Here is a 24,707-nt window from a genome sequence, read left to right on the forward strand (position 1 = left end):
AATCCACATCCAACACACAAAATGCAACACCACAACTCCCTTAGTTATATCAATGAACAGAAAACTTGGAAACCTTACATTTTGCACTATGCCTCCCTGAATCTCCACCTTCAGGAATCTGAATCTCCACCTACAGGCAGGCAAAGGCCTTTTTATTCAGACAAGTCTCTCTTTTTTGCATCTAAAATGGATTATAGCTGTGGGACTGCTGTTTCTTTTTACTGACATCTTTTAATTGTGTTTTTAAACTTTTCTGCGTGTATTTGCTTTCATTTGAATGTTACTGTTGCTAGCCTCCTCTAGTCCCTTAAAAAAAGGAAGGAAGGAAGGAAGGAAGGAAGGAAGGAAGGAAGGAAGGAAAGAGAGGCCTCATTTCCCACTTACTGATAAATCAGTGTGTGATCTGAATTGATGGATCGATTCAACAACGGAGCATGGTTCCTACTACATTTGCCCCAATCACATTTTTTCCTCTCTAAAATAACCCACTTTTGATTCACATTCATGCATGAATCGATTCAAAATGGATCCGCTCCAGCTGGCCAAGGGCAAATTTAAATCGATTCTGATCCGCATTTGGTTCACACTTACGTGGAATCGATTTATTGAAAAAGATGCAGAAAAAATCTGTGTCAAAATGATGCGGATTAAATGGGTCTGGTGCATGCCCCCCCCCTCATTGAATTGCTTCAGCGATTTGATTTAAGTGGGAACCAGGGTCATTCGAACCAGTTTAAACTGAATTGCAATCCGGTTTAAAAAGTAGTGGGAATGAGGCCAGAGAGAAAGACAGAGAGAAAGAGACAGAGAGAGAGAGAGAGAGAGAGAGAGAGAGAGAGAATATAATTTAAGTAAATAAATAAACTGAATGTTCAAGGTGCAAGAATGGGGAGGGGCTAAACCCAGTAGTAAAGCTTATGCTTTGTATGCTGGCGGTTTGAGGTTCAGCAGCTCATTTGTCCAGCTAAAATTGTTGCTGTTGTTCATTTTTCCTCCAAGGTGATCAAGGTCCTGAACATCACTACCCATCTTCACAACATGGCTGCATGTGCACTGCAGAAATAATGCAGTTTGACACCATTTTAACTGCCATGGCTCAGTGCTATTCAATCTTGGGGTTTGTAGTTTGTTGTGGCACCTGAGCTCCCTGACAAGGAAGGCTAGATATCGCACAAAACTTCCAACTCCAGAATTCCATATGCAACTAATGCTGTGAAGTACATTAAGCTGTAGAATGGTGACTGGCCTTAGGTCACCCAGTAAACTTCATGGTTGAGCAGGAATTAGAATCTGTGCGTTCTTACTCACACAATCTAACAACTGCACCACATCACATCTCAAAAATGAACAAAGAAAAGTATCAGCGCTAAGAGAGATCTCTGCCAAAGATTCTAGAAAGTTTCTTCCAGGCCAGATAGTGCTGTGCTAAACAGATGAATGGCTTGACTGTAGAAGTCATCTTCGTATGCTGAATGGGGCATGAACCTAGAAGCTGAACGTTTCAAGAATATCTGAAGAAAATCCAGACTGTCATCTCATTCACCCAGAGTATAGAAGCAACAACAATAGGCCCTTCGTATTAGCAGGGTTTCCATTCTGGACCCCTTTCCCATGGATGGCAAATTCCACAGGACCTCAAGTCCTGTTCTCCTCATTGGCAGCACAATATGCGCACAACCATTTTGATACAGCTGCACGCATGTGCCACCATTGAGGAGAATGGGCACTGGGGGAGGGAATGCTCCAATCCGCGGGTGTCAAGCTGCAGATAGGAAGAGCCAACTGTAATTACAAAAGACTGGTTTGGTCTCATTAAATCCTTTTTCCAGTAACAAAGGAAGAACTAAAGTATATTGCAAATATAACTTAAAATGTAACAAATGTAACAAATTCGAAAAAGCGAGGTGGAATCTGCAATAAGAGAAATGGTGAAAAACAAATCACCAGGAACAGGTGATATTCCAATGGAACTGCTGCAGTCCACACTGACAGAGTCAACTGTAGTGCTAACCAACATACTGTATATATTCATGTATAAGTCTAGAAATTTTAGTAAAAATTGACCCAAAAAACCTGGGTCAACTTATCCATGGGTCAATGTAAGTACTATACTTTAACTCTTATCAAAAAAGGAACCATGCCCTGGTGAAAGGTGACAGCTTAATATATTCTTGGAGTACCTAAAAGAAGCATTAACTCCCTCTGCCATCTCATCCATCCAGGCTTTAGGGTGAACACAAACAATTATGCCTATCAAAATTTTTAAAGATCTTTAGCATCATTTTCCTTTGCTTCATCCTTTACAATCTTTGTTACATGCTGCTAAGTTTTACCCTTGACTTATCCATGGGTCATATCAAAATCCATAATTCTGGCCCCAAAACCTGCCCTTGACTTATACATGAGGTTCACTTATAGTTGAGTATATACGGTATGTCTCAGATATGGAAAACAAAATGATGGCCAACAGATTGGAAATGATCAGCATACATCCCCACCAACAAAAAAGGAGACACAGAAGACTGCAGCAGCTATGGGACCATAGCACCAATTTCTCATGCAAGCAAAATTATGTTCAAAATTCTGCAACATAAGCTCCAACCATATATGGAGAGAGAAATCTCAAAGGTCCAAGCAGGGCTCAGAAAAGGAAGAGGCATTAGGGACCACATTGCAAACATACGATGGCTAATGGATTGCACCAGGAAATTCCAAAACAAAGCATGTGCTTTATGGACTACAGCAAAGCATTTGACTGCATGCATCATGAAAGGCGGGCTCTTCCAACTCTATGATTCTATAATTCTATGTAAGCCCCATCGCCACTCATTCCTAATACACATGGATATGAGTTAGATTTTCATGCAAAGGTCTCAAGAAGGCATTTCAGCCATGTTCATCTGCATGTGGGTACAAGCACTTGTGTTTGGGAGCTGTGCCTCATCAAAGTTATCGGTCATGGGAACCTGTAACTGTGTTTAATCTAACAAGGTTATAAGACCCTCTTCAGAGTTTTTTGTGGGTTTTTTGGGCTATGTGGCCATGTTCCAGAAAAGTTTCTTCCTGATGTCAGGAACATAGCCACATAGCCCGAAAAACCCACAAAAAAACTATGGATGCCAGCCATGAAAGCCTTTGACTTTACCCTCTTCAGATTTTTATGCTCCATATCAAAAAGAATGAGTTACTACTGGGTGTGCTGGGATGTCCCAGATGTATATATGTGTGCTTACATCCCCAACACACATTTAGCTCTCTATCAGTTCAGGCAAATACCTGAAGCATATTCAAGTGCTTCTGGGATGTGTGTGTGTGTATGTGAATGAGAAAGTGAGAGAGTGCAATGGAGACAATTATGTTCGGGATTCATGAATGGCACAGGGGCACATGAACCATTGCAAACAGAACTATGTTTTCATATTTAAAATAGTCAGATGCAGGGCAAGCAAAACATGAAAATACCCTATCAGGACTACTCATTCGTTAAATGGTATTTTTACCTACCTCAAATGCCCCCCCCCCCCCAAGGTAGTTTAAAATATCAGACCCAGTAAAAGGGGAAAACACAGTGTTAAAGATTATTTACAAAGCAGCAGTAGCTGCAACATCCACTCATAGCAGGGGGTACAAAAAAACTCAAATCAGCCCAAAGGCTCAGTAAAATAAAACTGACTTGGTAATCATTAAGGAATCAGTTGAGGAAGGAGCCCTCTCTAAGGAAAGGGGATTCCTCAGTATAAGCATCTCCCAGGAGTGTACACTGGCACCCAAACCTTAACTATAACCCTTAAAAGCCACATTAAAGCTGTGGAAAGCGTCACCAGCAACCACACAAGAATATGGGAGATTGAAGATACAATATTCAATCAGTTCAAAATTGTTGTCAAGCAAAGTAGGAAAAGAAAGATGTAATAACTTGCATTATTAATCCAGATACAGTTTGTCAATATGTGTCAACATATTCTATAACTTTGTATTTGACATTTCTGTTACTGGAGTTCAGGATATGCGGAAAGTGAATCTGATATACAGGAAGAGCACTGTACTTACCAGTGACTCCAATGGTGTATTTCTCTTGCTTCTTCATTTTTAAAGATATATATATGTAACATGGGGTATATGCTTTGAATATGAGAAATAGCATTAAGCAGAAGTATCCATATTGTTGTTCTTGTGTGACTTCAAGTCATTTCCAATTTATAGCAACCCTAAAGTGAACCTATCAGGGGTTTTCTTGGCAGATGTCTTCAAGGGAGAGTTGCCATTGCCATCCTCTGAGGCTGAGATCACCCAGTAGGTTTCCATGCCTGAGCCAGGATTTGAACCCTGGTCTTCAGAGTCATACTCCAATGCTCAAGCCACTACATCACACTGGCTCTCATATTTGCATTAACAGCCAATTATTTAAATCTCCTGGAATGTAGAGCAACATCTAACTTTGAACAAACACAGCACCTCTTTATAGTAAGAACTGTTCAGCAGTGGGATTGACTGCCTCAGAGGATGTATCCCTGAATGATAGGGGGGTGGACCAAATATTCCTTGTGGGCCATTCCATATCTATAATTCTACAATTCTATAAATTAGTTGAATAGATCTAAGCTTGGTCTGACTTCTGAGGTAGTGATGTGGTTCTCAACTGCTCCTCCTAACCTCTGGTCATAAATGCAAACCTGTATGGTTCACTGGCACCAGTACCTTCGGAGTTTGTCTCTTGAAGGGATTATTCTTTTTTAGACTGAGGGGGGATGACATTTGAGAAGGTTCCCCATGACATTATTGCAAACAAGCTAATAAAATGTGGGCTAGACAATGCAACTGTTAAATGGAATTATAATTGGTTGACTGGCCGAACCCAAAGGATGCTCAGCAATGGCTCCTCTTCATCCTGGAGAGAGGTGACCAGTGGGGTGCTGCAGGGTTTTGTCCTTGGCCCAGTGTTATTCAACATATTTATCAATGACTTAGATGAAAGAATAGGGGGCATGATTATCAAATTTGCTGATGACACCAAATTAGAAAGCATAGCTAATACCTCAGAGGAGAGGAGCAAAATTCAAAATGACTTTAATAGATTAGAAATCTGGGCCAAAGATAACAAATTGAATTTCAACACAGAGAAATGTAAGGTACTGCACTTAGGGCGAAAAACTGAAATGCACAGATATAGGATGGGGACATCTGGCTGAACGAGACTACGTGTGAAAGGGATCTAGTAGTCCTAGTAGACCACAAGTTGAACATGAGTCAACAGATGTGGCAGCTACATGAGATTCTAGGTTGCATCAACAGAAGTATAGTGTCTAGATCAAGGGAAGTAATAGTGCCACTCTGTTCTGCTTTGGTCAAGTCCCACCTGGAATACTGTGTCCAGTTCTGGGTACCACAATTCAAAAAGGATGTTGACAAGCTGGGACATGTCCAGAGGAGGATGACTACAATGGTGAAAGGTCTGGGAACCATGCCCTAGAGCCTGGTGAAGAGAAGGTTAAAGGGTGACACAATAGCCCTGTTTAAATATTTGAAGAGATGTCATATTGAGGGTGGAGCTGCTTTCTGTTTTTTGCTGCTCCAGAGAATAGGACCCAGAACAATTGTTGCAAGCTACAGGAAAAGAATTCCACTTCAATATTAGGAGGAACTTCCTGACAGTAAAAGCTGTTCGACAGCGGAACATGCTCCCTAGGAGTGTGGTGGTCTCCTTCTTTGAAGGTCTTTAAACAGAGGCTGGATGGCCATCTGTCAGGGTGCTTTGACTGAAAGTTCCAGCATGGCCAGGGGTTGGACTGGATAGTCTGAGTGGTCTCTTCCAACTCTATGATTCTATGATACTATGACACTGTTAGCATATAACATAATGAGACAGAAAAAATGATTGAAATGTGGCACTCAGAGCCTTGAAAGAGACTCTCCAAAGAGCCTTGAGATAGTCACCAAAATTAACATGCATATTAAGACAACAACATACTGTATTTTCTGGCATATAAGATGACTTTTTAGCCCAGGAAAATCTTCCCCAAAGTCAGGGGTCGTCTTATACGCCGGAAAGCCTTGCTAGCTGGTTGGTCCCGGAGGAGAGGCCTCGGTGGCAAGGGCTTCTCCTGAGGCAGAGGAGCCGTGCGGCATGTCCTCCGCCTCAGGAGAAGGCCTTGCCACCGTGGCCTCTCTTTAGAGTCTAACCGGCTGGCAAGGCCTTCTCCAAGGTGGAGGAAACACCGCGTGGCTCCTCTGCCTCTGGAGAAGGCAGCTGGCTAGCTGGGCCATTCCTCTTTCACCTCTTCTTCTCCTCTTCTTTTTATTCTTCTCCTCCTCCTCTTCTTTTTCTTCCCCTCTTCCTCTTCTTCTTTCTCCTCCTCCTCTTCTTCCCCTCTTCCTCCTCCGCTTCTTCTTCTTCCCCTCCTCCTCTTCTTTTTATCTTCTTTTTCCTATTCTTCTTCTTCTTTCTCCTCCTTTTCTTCCTTCTCCTCCTTTTTTCTCCTTCCCCCTCTTCCTCCTCCGCCGCCGCTGCTGCTGCTGCTGCTGTTGTGTGCCTTCAGCTCCTTTATGACTTATCATGGAAGAGAGGGGTAGTCTTATACGGTGAGTATATCCCAAACTCTATATTTTAATTTGTAAAGTTGAGGGTCATCTTATACGCCTAGTCATCTTATACACTGGAAAATACGGTATGTATATACTACCTTCAGCTTTATAAAAAGTCCCCAGACCCTAAAAAATATGAAATGGGTTGAGGGGTTGTTAATATGATACTAAGCAATCTAGAATGGCTAAGAAAAGAAGCTCTTCAGGTATTGTTCCCCAAGATGATGACACCAACTCAAATTAGCACTGGTAAACTGCATAAGGGAGCAACCAGACCAGCAATGTGTGCCATAGAATGCCACCTGATTTAATTTTCATTCATTTAATTTTACAAATATCCTGCCTTTCTCCCAAGATGGGACTTAAGCCAGCACACGATATGAGATAACACAAAATAGAGTTAAAACAATGGATTATACAAAAGCTAGAAATAAAACTATTTTGATTCTTGTTAAAGATATTCACCCAAAAATTTTGGAAAAAAGTGAAGAGATTATGCCTTCTTAACTGATAAATTGAAACGACTGGGAATATCATTTAGATGGGAGAAACTGGAAGGGATAACTTTTAGATTCAATCAAAAAAGACATCAATTGAATACAGTACAAATGGTGGCAGATTTTCTGAAGAGATATGTCAAAGATTTAGCTGCACTAAGGAGAAATGATGTTGTAAAAGAAGATGAATCCTCCAGTGAAAAGGAAATGCCCTCTGGTGATTACAGGAGTTTGGATGAAGAAGACAAAGGAACTGCCAGACCACTAGGACAAGATGACATGGCTAAAGATCTTGAAGATGATGAAGTCTAGAAATGGATATTAAGTTGCTCACATGGAATGTTAAAGGAATAAATAATATCAAGAAGAGGATATAGGTATTTCACCATTTAAAAAAGAAAAATTGGATTTGATATGTTTACGGGAGACCCATATTTTAAAAAGGATGGGTTTTTTTTAATAATTTGAAATTAGGTTACCCTTTTGCTTCATCAACAGACAATAAAAAGTGAGGAGATTAAAATTCAAGACATTTTCAAGATTCTAATTTGTGGGAATGGCAAGGACCTAATTCAGTTGGCTTGATTTAAGGCTTGAGTTATTGGCATTTACGATCCTACAGGAGCAAAATCAGAATTCTTCCAAAGAATATTAATGATGATGATGGATCTTTATATATAATGCCCTTTCTGCCAAAGGGCAGAATATCAAGTTTAATTGGACATTGGACTTTTCTTATTATTATTATGGGGATTGGAATGGTGTAGTATGCCCAAAATTAAACATAATTTTTTAGAAAATTAAGAGAGATCAAGGAAACAAATCAAAGATTGTTTCAGAATATTGGGTCTCTGCCACATTTGATAAATGAGGAAGAATGAAGTCTAAAAGCTTAAAATTTACTTTGAGTTATGATATGAAAGAAAAAATTTATAAGATGATGTGAAGATGGTATTTAACTCCAGGGATATTGTCAAAGATGTATAAAAAAATTAAAATGGGGTTATCTTTCAATATGTGGGTTAATAGTAAAAATTAATTGAAAGTAGAAGGAGATTTATGTTATTATAAGGAGGTCAAATCATAATTGTAAATGTAACCAAAAGCTTTAGGAACAAAGTCATTGTTATTTTTATTTTTCTCTTTCTTCTTTTGGAGACATATTGTTCATGTTTCTGTTTTGTGTGTGAGAGAGATTAATTACTAGTTATTCGTTATAATTATTTGTGTGGTAATAAAAACATTATAAAAATACATAAGCAGACAGGATCGTCATTGTTGTTGATTTTTTGGGTGTCTTGCTTGCGATGTGGGTTGTGCAGTTAGATATGGGTGCCTCTAGGGAATTCATATCCCTCCTATTTCGCCTACAGTTATGTTTTCAGATATGTTGCATCCATCACATGGTTTTTCTCCCCACTGCCTCTTCATAATTTTAAATTTAACTTAATTTAAAAAAAAACTTTCTGGAATTTTTGTGCTTTTGTGATAAGCTACTATTGATGCGTTTTTCATTGACAAGTATCACCCCCTCATACAGAAAGCATGCCCATGAACTGTTCCAATTTGGAAGAAACAGTCCAAATCAATCCTCTGTTCTTTTCTAAAAAGTGTTTCAGTTTGTTAGCCATGTTGTTGTTAAGTTTGTTGGTGTACATTTTGGTAAACATCAGATTTTTACAAAGACTCTTTTGTGAAGCCTTCTGAATGCACTATATGCCTTTGCTAGTCTGTGATCGATCTCTTTATCAATCTTGGCGTCTGAGGAGATGATTCTTCCCAGGTAGGTGAACTGCTGGACGGACTTAAGCACAGATTTGCTTATAGTGATGTGGGAATGGTAGTGTTCTTCCTGAGGTGCCGGCTGGTAGAGAACTTCTGTTTTCTTCAGACTGACTTCCAGCCCAAGCTCCACAGCTGTAGTAAAACAAGATGTTAGGCGCTGCAGAGCTGATTCCGTATGGGCAATGAGGGCAGTGTCATCAGCAAAAAGCAGCTCACGGACTAGATAGTTTAGAGTCTTAGTGCGAGCCCTCAGGCGGCTTAAGTTAAGCAGGCTACCATCAGTACGGTAGCGTATATAAATGCCGTCTTCTTCTTCTTCGAGATCTGCCGTAGCCCTTTGGAGCATCATGCTGAAGAAGATTGTAAATAGAGTTGGAGCGAGAACACAACCTTGTTTCACACCATTAGTTATTAGAAAGGGCTCCAAGAGAACTCACAATGTTGAAGTGTTTGGTGAGGTCGACAAATGTTACATAGAGTCCTTTGTTCTGCTCTCTACATTTCTCTTGCAGTTGTCTAAGGGCAAATACCATGTCTGTAGTGCTCCTATTAGCCGCATTGGCTTTCAGGGAGAAGTTCTTCTGCAATAGCAGGGACTAATCTGTTCAGCAGTATCCTTGCAAGGATTTTTCCAGCAATGGAGAGCAGTGTTATACCTCGATAGTTTGAGCAATCCAATTTTGCTCCTTTTTTCTTGTACAGGGTGATGATGACTGCATCTCGGAGATCTGATGGCAGTTCGCCTTTTCCCCAGCAACTCACAAGGAGCTCATGGAGTTTAGCATGGAGTACATGACCTCCATGTTTCCAAGCTTCAGGTGGAATTCCATCAATCCCGGCAGCTTTTCCATTTTTCATCTGCTGTATGGCCTTAACGGTTTCTTCCAAAGTGGGAGCTATGTCCAATTCCTAATTCATCGGTTGTTGTGTCATGTGTTGAATAGCTGAGTCTTGGACTATTCGGTTGGCACTAAAGAAGCTTTGGAAATGTTCAGCCCATCAGTTCACAATGGAAGCTTTATCTGTGATTAGTGTTTGGCCATCTGTACTGTATAGGGAGCTTTGGATCTGATATGTAGGTCCAAACACTGCTTTAAGAGCTTCATAAAATCCTCTAGAATCACCCAGATCTGCACAATGTTGTGTCTTTTCTGCTAAACTGATCCACCACTTGTTCTGAATGTCTCTGAGTTTTTGTTGGAGTTGACTAAACTCCACGAGCTCCTTGTGAGTTGCTGGGAAAAAGGTGAACTGCTTTTCTTACATGGCAGGATGGCTGGGCGAGGTGTGCCTGGTGAGCAGTTCTCTTCTTTGCCAACAGCTCCTGGATTTCTTGGTTGTTTTCATCAAACCAGTCTTGGTTTTTCTTGAGGGAGAACCCTAAGGATTCTTCCGCAGATTGCAGGATGCTTTTGTTAATAATTACATTTTCAGCCAGCACTATGCCCTTCCTGCAAAAGCTATAATAAATCTGATGAGTTAAAATTGGATCAATTCAAACGAAGGTCTATCATGGGATCCAATATAGGGAGGGGAGATAAGGAGACAACACAAAATACAAGCAATAGAGTGGTCATTTTGTTTTGAACAATTGAAGACACTATGATTGTCATAAACCAGACAGGACTACTTAGAGTCATGGATGAAAGTGAAATGTAAAATGACTCCAAAATTGTATAGTAACTTACTCTAGCTTACTAAGATTGCAACCATTAGCAATGTAGAACTGAACATCCTTCATCTCAATCATCCTTGTCATGTTTTGGCAACAGGAACATCTCACGTGGTTCTAAATGTCTAGACACAAAGAACTCAGTATAGAGAGTGTACACACATGCAACTTCTCTCTCTCTCTCTCTCTCTCTCTCTCACACACACACACACACACACTCACACATTTCAGCATGAAAGCACTGAAGAACTAAATAAGAAGAGAAATCTGAAGAAGCCTGGCTGTGCGTACCAAAATTCTATTTTTTTTAATATATATTTTTCTATATAGTGCATACTTGAATTATCCCAATATTTCCACACCTTCCTAATTTTGTATGAGGTCTTCCAAATGCTTCCAAATATCCTTCATACTGGGATGGAGGTGCTTTCAAGTCACCTGTAGACGTATGCTGACCTCATGAATTTCCTAGGGTTTTCTTCTGAGAAAAATGAGATCTGGTGCTTTCTGGGTATTTAGCCCTGTGTCATACTGGAGAGCAAGACTGATATAGAGCACAGGAGTGCACAAATTTCAATGCAAGGCAATGGAAGCTAGGTGTACTGTAAACTCTAACATTGGGAACAGAACCAGCTGAGAAGGCAAACATGGGAAGAAACCAGAAGTCTAGACACAAAGGACTCAGTATAGTCCTAGGAGCCTAGATCACAAAAAGGAACCTAGATCACAAAATGAAATGAAGTATAACAGAAACTTGTGGTATATTAAAGGCTATGACTTAATTCAATGTCACTTTAGTAGACTTTCTGTAGCAAAACATGAGTTTCTTCTGCACTGAACTATCAGAAAGTGAAAGTGTCACTATAAGAGCTTATTGCAAGAATTTTAAAACCAGCTCAAATGTCCCAGGCTGCAGCCGGGATGTGGAATGGAGGCAGAGATTATCACATGCTAAATCGCCACCTAATCACTATCCACCATCAGCCTGGGTCCCAGCCACACTGACTTCTGACTTGGAAAAAGTGCTGGTGAAGCCTGGCTGGGACCCAGATTGGACCTGGGCTGATGGCAGCCAGTGATTAGGTGGTGATTTAGTATGCGACAATCCCCACCTCCATCCCGCGTCCTGGCTGCAGCCCAGGATGCTTCAGCCAGTTTTAAAGTTGATGCGACAAGCTCCTATCTCAGACATTCATGTGGACAATTTTGGATTTTGGAGTATTTTTGAGTTCAGAATTCCAGATAAGAGATACTCAACCTGTGCTACAACTCAATATCTCTGTCGTCTTCCCAAAACAGTACTGGAAATGACATTGTGTTACTTCCTATCACCAATATGAGAAAGGCTGCAAAGGAAACTGGAGGCATTTGAGTTTGCTGTGTGCAGGAGGGAAGATCCCTCCCAGGCCACTGGGGTCTCAACAGGAAAATTGACCCCTGGCCTCCATGCAGTTTCCCTCCCCTGGCCTACAATTTTCTGGAATATTCCTACTAGGCACAGACAAATCAGTCAACTTTTGGTAATTGCCACTTTTTCTTGTGTCCTACTTCAGGGACGTAGCTAGGATTTTAGGAAGGGGGGGGGGGTCCAGACTAAGTGCTACCATTATAATGGGGCTTGGATGTGGCGGCGCAGCAGCACACACCATTCATTTTTCTAATGGAAGGGGGGGGTCTGGACCCCAAGAACCGCCCCCCCCCGGCTATGTTCCTGTATACATACATCTGTTCCAAGGGTGGGCTGACTGCAGCCTCCCTTCTTGTTTATGTGGCCTCCTTGATTCCTACTGCTGAATTTTCTGCATTTAATACTACCTTTGGTGGTAACAGTGGGGAGAGGGAACTTAATCCTTTAAAACAAGTTGCATGCTCTTCATGTGCCTTGTTTACAAGTTGAATAATAGTCTCAGAAGCATCCTGAAAGTCCCATTTCACTACCTTATCTTTGGGGAGGGGTTATATTCCACGTCACATTTTGCATTTCAGTATGAAATTTATAATCTTCTCCACAAATGCACACTTTTAACATAATTTCTTTCAAAATCTACATTTTTAAGCATTTAGCATTTCTTTGATCCTGGAATTGTGCTGGAACATCTGGCAACAAATTCCAGTCTGCACATTAGTCTGGGAAGTTGCGGATCAGATCAGCTCAAACTGGAATTCACAAAGATCAAAATTCTCAGGCATCTCTAACTCCCACTTGGTTTTATTTAGCTGAAGTCACCTCATGAATGCTTATCCCACAGAAATGCCTCTCTCCCGTCAATCTAATAATCTGGACAGCAAAAACAACTTATTTGCCATTTCCCAACCATTCTAGCTTTGTTACAATAACAATGGCACATCATTTGATTCCAATTAAACTTCCAGGGGATGATTCATATCAATCTGAACTGTATTTAATTTTGGTTCATTATCATCACACATTCAATATGTGCTTTCGAGGGATTTTTATAGTCTGCGTTCCATCTGTGGCCTCCACAGCACACTCACAATGACACTTGCTGCATTAAGCAACATATATAGAGAAAACTTTCTTAGCCTTTGTATTTGGCCTGAGAAAATAAACAAGGAACTTTCCAAAACATTTACATCATCAGCAAGTAGGAAGAAGAGGCTCTACTTCCAACTCAGTTGACCAACTGGTGGGGTGAGAATTTGCTACAGTGAATTAAATGTTACAAAGGCTTTTGTTAAGTCAAAGAACAAAGGATTTTTTGAAATCAACTTCCATCATACTATTTATAGACCTGACTATTGACATTCAAATGTGGCACTGGAGAAGAGTTCTCCAAATATCATGGACTGCTAAAAAGACCAATGAATTGTGCTTAGACCAAATCGAGCCCAAACTCTCCCTAGAACCAAAGATAACTAAACTGAGGCTTGGTTATTACCTTTAAAGCCTTATATGGTTTCAGCCCAGGTTACCTATGGGATTGCTTTCTCCTGTATAAACTGCCCCATACACTCAGGTCACCAGGGGACATCTACTTCACTCAGCCAAAACTAGGCTGGAGACTGTAACCCAGAGGATAGTTTCTTCAACCACCCCAGACTGTGAAATGACCTACCAGGAGAGATTCATCCACTGAAGTTCAAAATTGAATTTAAAACAACAGTAAAGAGCTGTCTCTTCCAGGAAGTCTACCCTGATGATTTTTTTAAAATCAATGATTCTAAAGTATGTATTGATTTTAAGAATATGTGTTGGTTTTATATGCTCTTTTTATTATTGCCACCTCTACAAGGAGAGGCAGATAAGAAATAAGAAGAAAAAGAAGAAGAATTATTCTAGCTATCATCATTATCATCATCATCAGCAGTATTAATGCTAGACATTTCTTTTTCTCAGTCTCAAGGGTGGTACTGGATTTCGTTAGAAATACTTCAACATTCCTTACAAATACAATGTACCACAAGTGCCACAATGTACCACAAGTGTTCTCAGAAAAGGAAAAGGGTGCTCAACCTGAGGATAATGGAGCAGAGGACAGAATAGGGAAATTTCAGCACAGAATAAGTAAAGAGATAGTACAGGAATATCTTGTTAATTTAAATGAATTTAAGTCTCCAGGACCAGATGAACTACATCCAAGGGTATTAAAAGAAGTGGCAAATGTAATATCGGAGCCATTGGCAATAATGTTTGAGAACTCCTGGAGAACAGGAGAGATCCCAGCAGATTAGAGAAGGGCAAATGTTGTCCCCATCTTCAAAAAGGGAAAAAAAGAGGATCAAAACAATTATCGTCAAGTTAGTCTGACATCTATACCAGGAAAGATTCTAGAGCAGATCATTAAACAGAGAGTCTGTGAACATGTAGAAAGCAATGCCATAATCTCAAAAAAAAAGTCAACATGGGTTTCAGAGAAAAGAAATCATGCTAGACAAATCTAATCTCTTTCTTTGATAAAATTACTAGCTTGGTAGATGAAGGGAATGCTGTGGATATAGTATATCTTGATTTCAGTAAGGCCTTTGATATGGTTTCCCATGACATTCTTGCAAACAAGCGTGTGAAATGTGGGCTAGACAACGTAACTGTTACATGGACTTGTAACTGGCTGACCGGCCGAACCCAAAGGGTCCTCAACAATGGCTCCATTTCATCTTGGAGGGAAGAGACCAGTGGGGTCCCACAGGGCTCTGTCCTGGGCCCAGTGCTATTCAACATCTTTATTAATGACTTGGATGACAGAATTGGGAGCATACTTAATCAAATTTGCAATGACACCAAATTAGGAGGAATAGCTAATATTCCAGAATATTCCAGAAGACAGGATCAAACTTCAGAATGACCTTAATAGATTAGAAAGCTGGGCCAAAGCTAATAAAATGAAATTCAACACGGAGAAATGTAAGGTACTGCATTTAGGGCAGAAAAATGAAATGCACAGATATAGGATGGGGGACACCTGGTTGAACGAGACTACATGTGAAAGGGATCTAGGAGTCCAAGTAGACCACAAGTTGAACATGAGTCAACAGTGCGATGCAGCAGTTAAAAAGGCCAATGCAATTTTAGGCTGCATCAATAAAAGTATACTGTCTAGATCAAGGGAAGTAATAGTGCCACTCTATTCTGCTCTGGTCAGGCCCACCTGGAATATTGTGTCCAGTTCTGGGCGCCACAATTCAAAAAGGACATTGAGAAACTGGAGCGTGTCCAAAGGAGGGCGACTAAAATGGTGAAGGGTCTAGAAACCATGTCCTATGAGGAACAACTTAAGGAGCTGGGGATGTTTAGCCTGGAGAAAAGAAGGTTAAGAGGTGATATGATAGCCCTGTTTAAGTATTTGAAGGGATGTCATATTGAGAAGGGAGCAAGCTTGTTTTCTGCTGCTCCAGAGACTAAGACCCAGAGCAATGGATGCAAGCTCCAGGAAAAGAGATTCCACCTCAACATTAGGAGGAACTTCCTGATAGTCAGGGCTGTTTAACAGTGGAACACACTCCCTTGAAGTGTAGTGGAATCTCCTTCTTTGGAGATCTTTAAGCAGAGGCTGGATGGCCATCTGTCAGGGATGCTTTGATTGAGAGTTCCTACATGGCAGGGGGTTGGACTAGATGGCCCTTGTGGTCTCTTCCAACACTATGATTCTATGATTCTAAGTATCGTATGGCTTGTAAATCTTAAAATGTGGTCCTATATGAGACAATATGTATAAGATTTCTATACTGCAGATTGTCTTTAGAAATAATGTTCCTAGACTGTCTTCTGTCTGTGAAAAAAGTGCCTTGACTGAGTTGTCTATGTGATATATTGATCCTCCACAAGCTATGCATTAGTGTATAAGCTAATTATTTTGCTTAATAAACCTAAATAAATCTTAATAAATTATTTTACTTAATAAAAAATTATAAAGCCACATATTTAATCTCCTGTTTTGTAAATTTCCTGAAAGACCAAAGCTTATAAGATACATACAGGAAATTTTGATGTCTGTCTGCCTACCACACATTCAGTTGTTTGCAACCTTGGGAGTCTAGATGACCAAAAATTCTATGGAATTCCATCTAGATATAGTTTGACAAGTGTAAGGCAAAGAACCTTCCGTTCCTGAGCAAGGGACGTAGAGTTAGAGGAACCATAACTGTTTCAAGATCACCACCCTAGTCAAGCAATCTGGGGTGGGTGGGGATATCCTCATTAAATGGTAGCAGAGAATAGATCCCCTTGGCACTGAGCAAAATTTGAATGCTACAGCATGTTGGTAGGTTGAAATGCTTACACCGATTCCTTATGGTCTGTTGTGGATACTGACAGGAGGTGGATGGGAAGAGAGTGTGTTTTATCCACTGACCAACATCTTGTAGCATTCAAATTTCTAATTAACAACAACAACAAAACAACTAACTTAATTACTTTCCAAGAAACAGAAATACCTGATATATATATATATAATTTTTTTAGCTGTAATGGTACCTATCTATTTAGGAGCAGGTGAGTTTGGAACTATTACCTATTACATTACAGTGATGTCTACAGTGATTTCCCAAATACTGATATAGCATCCATGATTACTTACCAAATAATAATAATAATAATAATAATAAATCACAGTGAGCAGGAGGATCCAAAACAGGCTCAATGTCAAAGGGATCTTGAAGTAAATGTGATAAAATAGGCTGGGTGACTCATGCAACAAAGCTACATGCTGCAGGCAAATTAAAGTAACAACTGTCCCCAGGTAATCCAGTCTGGAAGAAAATTCCTTCCCTATCTTTTAAAAAATATTTTCTAACATGACTCCCACCTTCTACTCCTGTGGTGGATACCAGATGCTTTGGCATATTAATAATGAGTAAAAATGGCAGGATGAGACCCTCAAAATGAATACACATGGTCTGCAAAGCAAAAGCCAAATTCTTATCCAGTGTACTTAAAAGCTCAAAATGTTAACAAATGGCACAATGATATAATTAAAACCTGAGATTTCTGGCTCTGAGAACACAGAACTATTACAGAGATGCCAGATTGTGTGGTAATGGATTCCTAGTGCTTCTGATATCTTAAGAGCATTCAAAAGATTGCAGCTGTTAAACCCCAATTGCCACTGGGACAAAGAAACAGGTGCATACATCCACTAAACAAGAGCCTCAGAGGAACCAGCACAAGTTAAATAGACAAAGGCATTCCCTTAATCTGAATGGGGTTTATTGAGAACAGTGGAAGATCTAAAATCTATAATAATGATGAATGAGTCTGCCTGTGCATAGCTCAAAGACTATAAAAATGAGACACCTGAAAGACAGCATGTACACACATGGAACTCTAGAGATGTGCACTTGGGGCTTGCTTTGTTTTTTAAAACACATGATTATTTTACATTTGACAGTTGCTTGAAACCTGCAATACTATCTTCAGGCAGTATGTGGCAGACATCCCAAATTAGTACACAGGTTTGCAGTCAATACAGTTTGTAGCCAAGAACTGTAGTCTGGAAAACAGATACAGCAATAGCAAGTACATTTCTGTAGCGCTTATCAGTGAACTTAAGCACTCCCTAAGCGGTTTACAATATGTACACTAAGCTAATTACCCCCAACAATCTGGGGACTAATTTTAGTGACCTCAGAAGGATGCAAGCTGGAGTCAAGCTTGACCCCTTGGCTGGTGTTGTGTCCCCTAAACCAGCTTGCTACTCTCATTTGGCTGCTCTCTTTTTGCTGAGGAGCAAGACTAAATTAGGGGGGAAATGCTGTCTGTTCACTAGTGTTGATGTAATGTTCAGCTACCAGCCTGGTCAGATTTTGTCCTTTGCAACAGACAGAAAAAATGTCATTAACAGTGTGAAATATTGTTATAAAGGAAGGCAAGATTGATGTATGAAATCTATCTTGACTTCCATTCACCCGGTTATTCCAAAAGAACTGGAGAGCGAGCCAATCCAACCACAGAACCTTTCCTTGCTCCTATGCAATGCCAGGGCAGTTAAAAACAAAACCCATATCATTTATGATCTATTGATCAGAGAGGAAGCCGACTTGGCATGCTTTACGGAAATCTGGCTGGGGGATTATAGTACTGTAACTTGGGCTCAGGCCTTACCAGCCAGGTATTCCGTCAGTGAGCAGGTAAGGGGAAGTGGGCAAGGGGGGTATGTGGTCCATAAAAACAATCTTACTTTGACCAGGATACTTGTCTGGGAAATAGACCATTTTGAGTGTATTTACCTAAGCCTGAAGACGAAGGATAGTCTGGGGATTCTGTTGTTATACCATCTACTCCATTGTCTAACAGACTCCCTAGATGAGCTGACACAACTGGTCTCAGAGTTGGTGTTGGAGTTCCCCAGGCTTTTAGTTCTGGGTGACCTCAACATTTCACTAGAGGCTGGTTCAACAAATCTAGCTGGTGCAGGCCATCTGGACATCACTGCAGGCAAACAAATCATCATGTGATTTATGCACCCTTCAGACTCAGTTGTCCATCTTTCTTAATTACAGAATCACTCATTACCAGGAGATCCAAGTAACTCAGAGGCATACCCTTAACAGAAGGGGATATGTATTCATACCCCAAGAAATGGGCCTATGAACTGGATCATCTTCCTCTTGAAATGGAAGTTAAACATTCAGTCACTACCGCTGACTCAGGCACGTTACAGACCGCCCGTTTGGGGCGGCCTGTATCCAGCCCTTTCCCCGCCAGATCAGGGCCTCAGCTGCCACAACGGCAGCCTCTGAGGCCCCGATCCGCCGCTTTCCAGGCTGTGGGGAGGCGGCAAAAGGCCGCTTCCCCGCGGCCTGGAAAGGGATGTCCTTGGGGCTTGAAGCCCCAAGGACACCTGGCGGCGGCGGGGAGGAGGAGAAAGGGGCCACTTGGCCCCTTTCTGGTCTGTATCACTAGCGCAGCCATGTAAAGGCTGCGGCCAGCGACGCAAAGGTGGAAGGAACTCCGAAACGGAGCTCCTTCCGGGGCCGCGGAAAGGGCGCCCCAGGCGCCCTTGCGTAGCCCCATACGTCACTTCCGTGCCACCCCGTTTGGAGGCGGCACAGTCGTGACGTAGCAATGGTGGCGCCCATGTGTATAGGGCGCCACCATTTTGTACGGACCCAGTCCATACTAGGGTTAGGGGCGTCAGGAAGTGACGCCCCTTTCTTACCTTAGTACATCCTGGGGACATACTATAGGCGCGTCTGTAATGCGCCAAAGTTTGGTAAAGTTACTTTTTGGACTACAGCTCCCCAAACTCCTTAGTTGCATGAACCCAAATCCATTAGGTGCCATCAACCTGCTAGCTGAGATATACTAGGAGAAGTAATCCAAAACTTATTTTTCCAAATTCTGTCCTTATTATACAAGTGCATCTCCTGTTCCTTCTGTGTTTCAACAACAACAACAAAAAAAAACAAGGCTGTAAAGACAATCCTTAGACTCTGTACTATGCAACAGTCATATCACTGGAATAATTTAAGGATTACCAGCGGTACAACTGAAGAAACATAGGTGCAGCTTCACTGCAGCTAAATTGAACAAATTCTGGGTAATACGCAGCAGATTGTAAAAGACTTTCACAGAGAAGCATTATTCACTCATAATCTACTCCATTCACTACCTTAAATTTTTAAACACATTATCTTACCCATCATAATACCATAAATATTACATTAAACTTTTGAAATGATAATTAATGGTCCCTCCAATCCTACCTTATGACCTATGCTCTTGTTGACTATGGAAAAATGTTCATTGCTGACTGGAGGCTGCTAATTTTTTGTTTCAAAAGCTATTCACTTCATCTTTTTTTTTAAGTGTACCAACCAAGGCTTTCTGGCTACCAACCTAAAACAGCACATCATCTCTAGTAGTTTCACCTTCAATTCACCTGTTGGCTGCTGAAATTATAGGGGAGTGAGAATGTGGAATTCAGATATAAGGAGCAGTGCAACTTCAGAGTGCAGCTTTAAAGTTTTTGCACTGATGTGATTTTGAATCATGGAACCTAAAGGCGATTCAGAAGAAACCCTGCTGTGAGAATTCTGAAACTACCTTCTTGAGAGTAAGAATAATAGAATCATAGAGCTGGAAAGGACCTCAGGGGCCATTCAGTCCAGCTCCCTGCCATGCAAGAATACACAACTAAAGAACTCCCAAGAGACAGCCATCCAACTGCTGTTTAAAGAACTTCAAAGAAGTTTGGGTCATCACCACCCAAGGCAGTCTTTTCCAGTGTCAAATAGCTCTTACCATCAAGAAGTTTTTCCTAATGTTTAAGTGGAATCTCTTGTCTTGTAATTTCAATCCATTGATTTGTGTTCTGGTCTCTGGAGCAGCGGAAATCAAGCTTCCTCCATCTTCTACATGACATCTCTTCAAATATTTAAAGATGACTATCATATTATATCATGTATGTAATGCAGTTTGGAGACAGATCAACTCACATACATTTCCACTCTACCCTTTATCACAGTCTGTAGAGATGCTTTCACTCTTTCAAATTTTGATACAAGTGCACCTGAATTGCACCTCAAACTATTATGAAGATTTGAACATACACTACTTACTCCTTGGATTTTCCACTTCTCCAGACTTCACAATCCATTTATTTGCACAAAAGCATGTAGCAAAATGGATCTGAAAATGCATACTTTAGAATAAAATATGTATGTTAAGATAAAATTTGTTTATAAATGGTTAATTTGAGAGGAAAATATATTAAATGTACATTTACATACATACAAATCTAAGTCTTGAAACCACAGCAGGTTTTACACATAGTTGGTGTCACCCCAGTCTGGTAACTCATGTTGCCAACCCCGGATACTCCACTCCACCAGCCAGGCTGCCTCTGCCATGATGGGGTTAAGGTGCTGCTGCAACTCGGCACACTTTTCTGGGTCTGGCAAGTAGGAGAGGGGGATGAATCACCACATCCTCCAGACCTGGAAGGCAGCCTCTTCCAAGCAGCAACCACTGGTGGAACTGGGCTGCTGCTTAGCCAGCATTCTTGCCAGACCCCACCACCACCAGCAGCCACAGCTGATGGATAACAGAGGCATCCTGGTTGGTGGAAGGGGGCAGCCAGGAGGGTCTCAGGAATGACTGCCTCACTGAGTGTTCCCTCCTCTGAGGTGTCTCCTGGTGCCATCCACATTCCTCGCATTCCCTAGTGATGCCCCTGGTTTTACATGAGGCTAAAATCAGGTTGTGTGTTAAAAACTGGTCTGCAATAGAAATATAAAAGTGGCAAAGAATGCAAATTCATTATCTGTATTGTATTCTACATTATAATTATCATTTATGGCACAGGCCTCAGGAAAAAAATAAGCTGGAAAGGTAGTTTTTCCTGACACCACAACTTTTATTGTGGCACAAAGATTCCTTGCCAATATTACTTCTGAAAAACGCTCTTCTTTCCTATCCTGTCTTTTCTTTCCAAAGTAATGTCAAGATGACTCACACAAAATACATTTTTCCAGTTGAAGATCACTGATCATGGCTAGATTTTGATTTAGAGTTAGGGTTTGTTTCCTTTAAGGGTTTTTTTTTTGTATGTGTGTGTGTGTATGTGTGTGATAAATTGATTTAATTGTTCTTTAATTGTTCTTAAAACCCTGCCCTGAGATCTTCAGATTATGGGAAAGACAGAAATATTTCAATAAATAAATACATTTGAGAAAATTCAAAGACCTATCTTCTCTCTCTACAAAATTACTGAAGATCATAAAAGTTTATGCTGAAATAAGTTAATTGGCCAGAATCCTGTTGGGGACTTATGACTTTGTAACTGTAGTTACATCTGCAGAAATAAGAACTAGGCAATTCCATAATATGTGTATCTGGGAAAGGGCTGCTGTTACATTACAATGTAGAGGAATCAACAAAATAACTGATGAACATTGGGACTGTTGCACAATGTGACACTGGCTAGAGAATGCCAGGTACATTGGGACACTCTTGCCAATGTCCCATTATGCACTTGTGCAATTGAGTAACCGGGTTTCTTATGACTTTATCACACGAGCGTTCTTCTCCCATTACAATAGCATTATTTCTAAAAAAAAAAACACTAAGCAATCGGGTTTGCTCTGTTTTCATTCATATCTAAAACTTCCCAGGGATTACAATGCTAATTTGCACTAAAAGTTTATCACACACTGCCAAGACATCATCCCTGCCCCTTTTAGCACACAGGCTCACACACACAGATACCCCTCCCCTTACAAAATATACATGAAATATAAATAAAAACAGCCTTATGTTCAAAAAGACCTTTTCCTTTGAGGAGGCCTTTCTGGCTGGTTGGTCCAGACTAAGTACTGGCAGATGAAGTAAGCAGGAAGCAGCTAGTGATCTATCTATCTGATCTTCCTGCTAGTGCTGAATCTAGTCTAATCAATCAGAAAGCGACTGCCAAAGAGAAAAAAGTATATTCAAATATAGGACTGTTGATTTTACGTATATATTTTATTTATATTTAAAGGAAGTTTGAAGATAGGAAAAAGCAGGAAAGAAGCAGAGGGCTAATGAAATAAATGATTTATTAAACTGGAAGTATGATCTTATATTTCCAGGTTTGTGTGTGTGCGTGTGTGTGTGTGTGTGTGTTAGAAAGATCAGGGCTGGAATAAGGGGTGTGGGCAGTGAGCTTCTCTTCCTTTCTCCTTCACTAAAGCACCTAAGCCATACCAAAATCACCCAAAACATGACCACGGATCACCCAGCCATCACTCAAGATTGGCATTAAAGCAGAATTGAACCATCACACTTAGCAGTGAAGCACAATGGTGGGAAAAGGAGTCATGTTTTCCAAACAGTCTGCCATGGGGAGAACAACTAAGAGAGCCAACATCATGTGATAATCCTCAATCAAAGATGTGATTATCTTGTTCCAATTACAATTTGCTGCCATGTGTGATAAAGTCCTTTGTGCTTCTGTCACATAATCATTTATCACACAGGGAAATCCCCTGCAAAACCGATTTAAACACTGGAAAAAACCCGCATAAGTGAGTTGATTTTCACACACATTGTTGTTAAACTAGTGTTAACTTGAACAGAAAGTAGACAAATGCCACTCCTTTTTACTTTTGGGATTTTCTGAAAGTAAAAACGAGCAGCTTTTGTCTACCTTCTGTCTACTTTCCATTCAGGTTAATACCACTTTAACAATGATGTCATGTGAAAATTAACCTGCTTTTGTGGGTTTTTTTTCTGATTTAAACCCTTGTTTCTGCATGGGATTTCCCCCGTGTGATAAGCTTAATAGCTAAGTATATGTAAAGTTATTTAACATATTCTGTGATAGAGGATTCTGGCAATTATTCTTAAGGTTGCCCTAAAATTCCTTTCATTTCTACTGTAAACTATTGCAAAGCAGAATGAGAAACACTCAGATCCTGAAGCTTGCTTGAACACACAACATAATGTTCTGTGTATTGGTTACTGAATCAGCCGGCAACCCATGACTGCTGGTAGCTTCAGTGGCAGCAGGTTGATGAATCTGCTCTGAGTTTTAGTACCAGTTTTAAAGATGCTATTCTGTGTGTCAAATCCTATCTCCAAAATATGTTCAACAATTTGATGGTGCCCTGTCAAGTTTATACAAAAACCTGGGATGCATTCACTGCTTCACTGACATGCGGCACCAGCCATCACTGCTGAAAAGTCCTTCCCAATCCACACTTCTCCCTGGTTGCTTTGAAGGGCAAAGTACTAAACTCTCATTCCAAAAAGATTAATTTTATATTGTGATGCTTCACATCCTCTTTCCCATCTTTTTATTGGTTGGCTGTGTCCCTGCCTGCCCCATCTACCAGTTACTTCACTTTCTGGAACATATCATAAAAATGAAGAAATTGGAACGTGTCTTTCTTTCCATCTCCATTTGCCTGGGGAATTTCTGCTGCTCCTCTCCAAGACTTGCTGTTTGCACGCCATCTGAAAATACTCTGCTTGTGAGTTGCTGAAACTCTCTTAGCAAATGTGCCATTCTAGGTTAATTAGACAACATGCATGCTTAATTTCTGTTCTTTCCTTTTTTTCTGATTTCTCTCTGTTTCTTTCAAGTAACCTTCATTATTTAAAGTCTATGTTTGAATCCTTTGCCAGCTTACTAGATTAGTGTCACTTATACCCTTGCTAGCTACTTGAAAGGGAGTTTAAAAGAGCCACCTAAACCATCTATCCTTTCCAAGATGTAACTTCCCCAGGTCTGAATTCCAACATATTCAGATTCAAGTAAAGAAGCATTGGTACTGGCAGTTGTCGGTTATTTCTGAATAGTATGTAAAGAATAAAGATAAATTCATTTGTTGTTGTTGTTTTGTGTAGTCAGGTAATTTCAGATTAGGAGCAACCCTAGGGAAAACCCTATCACAGGGTTTTCTTGGCAAAATTTGTCCAAAGCAGGGTTTACTATTGTCTTCCTCTGAGGCTGAGAGAGTGTGACTTGTCCAAGTCAGCCAGTGGTTTTCCATGGCTGAGTAGGGATTTGAACCCTGTTCCCCCAGAGTTCTAGCCCAACACTTAACCTATTATACTATTCTGGCTCTCAACTCCTTTCCATTGGAGGGATCTATTTGGCCCCTTCTCCTTCCATTGGCAGGGAAATACTGTACATTTTTATTTGGACAGGGTTTGATTCTCAAATCACATGGCAGAAGAATGTTTTGAAAGTAGCGTGCTATGGTTTTATCATTTAAATTATGTTTTAATA

Source organism: Sceloporus undulatus, chromosome 1 (assembly GCF_019175285.1).
Source record: "Sceloporus undulatus isolate JIND9_A2432 ecotype Alabama chromosome 1, SceUnd_v1.1, whole genome shotgun sequence".
Classification (NCBI taxonomy): Eukaryota; Metazoa; Chordata; class Lepidosauria; order Squamata; family Phrynosomatidae; genus Sceloporus; species Sceloporus undulatus.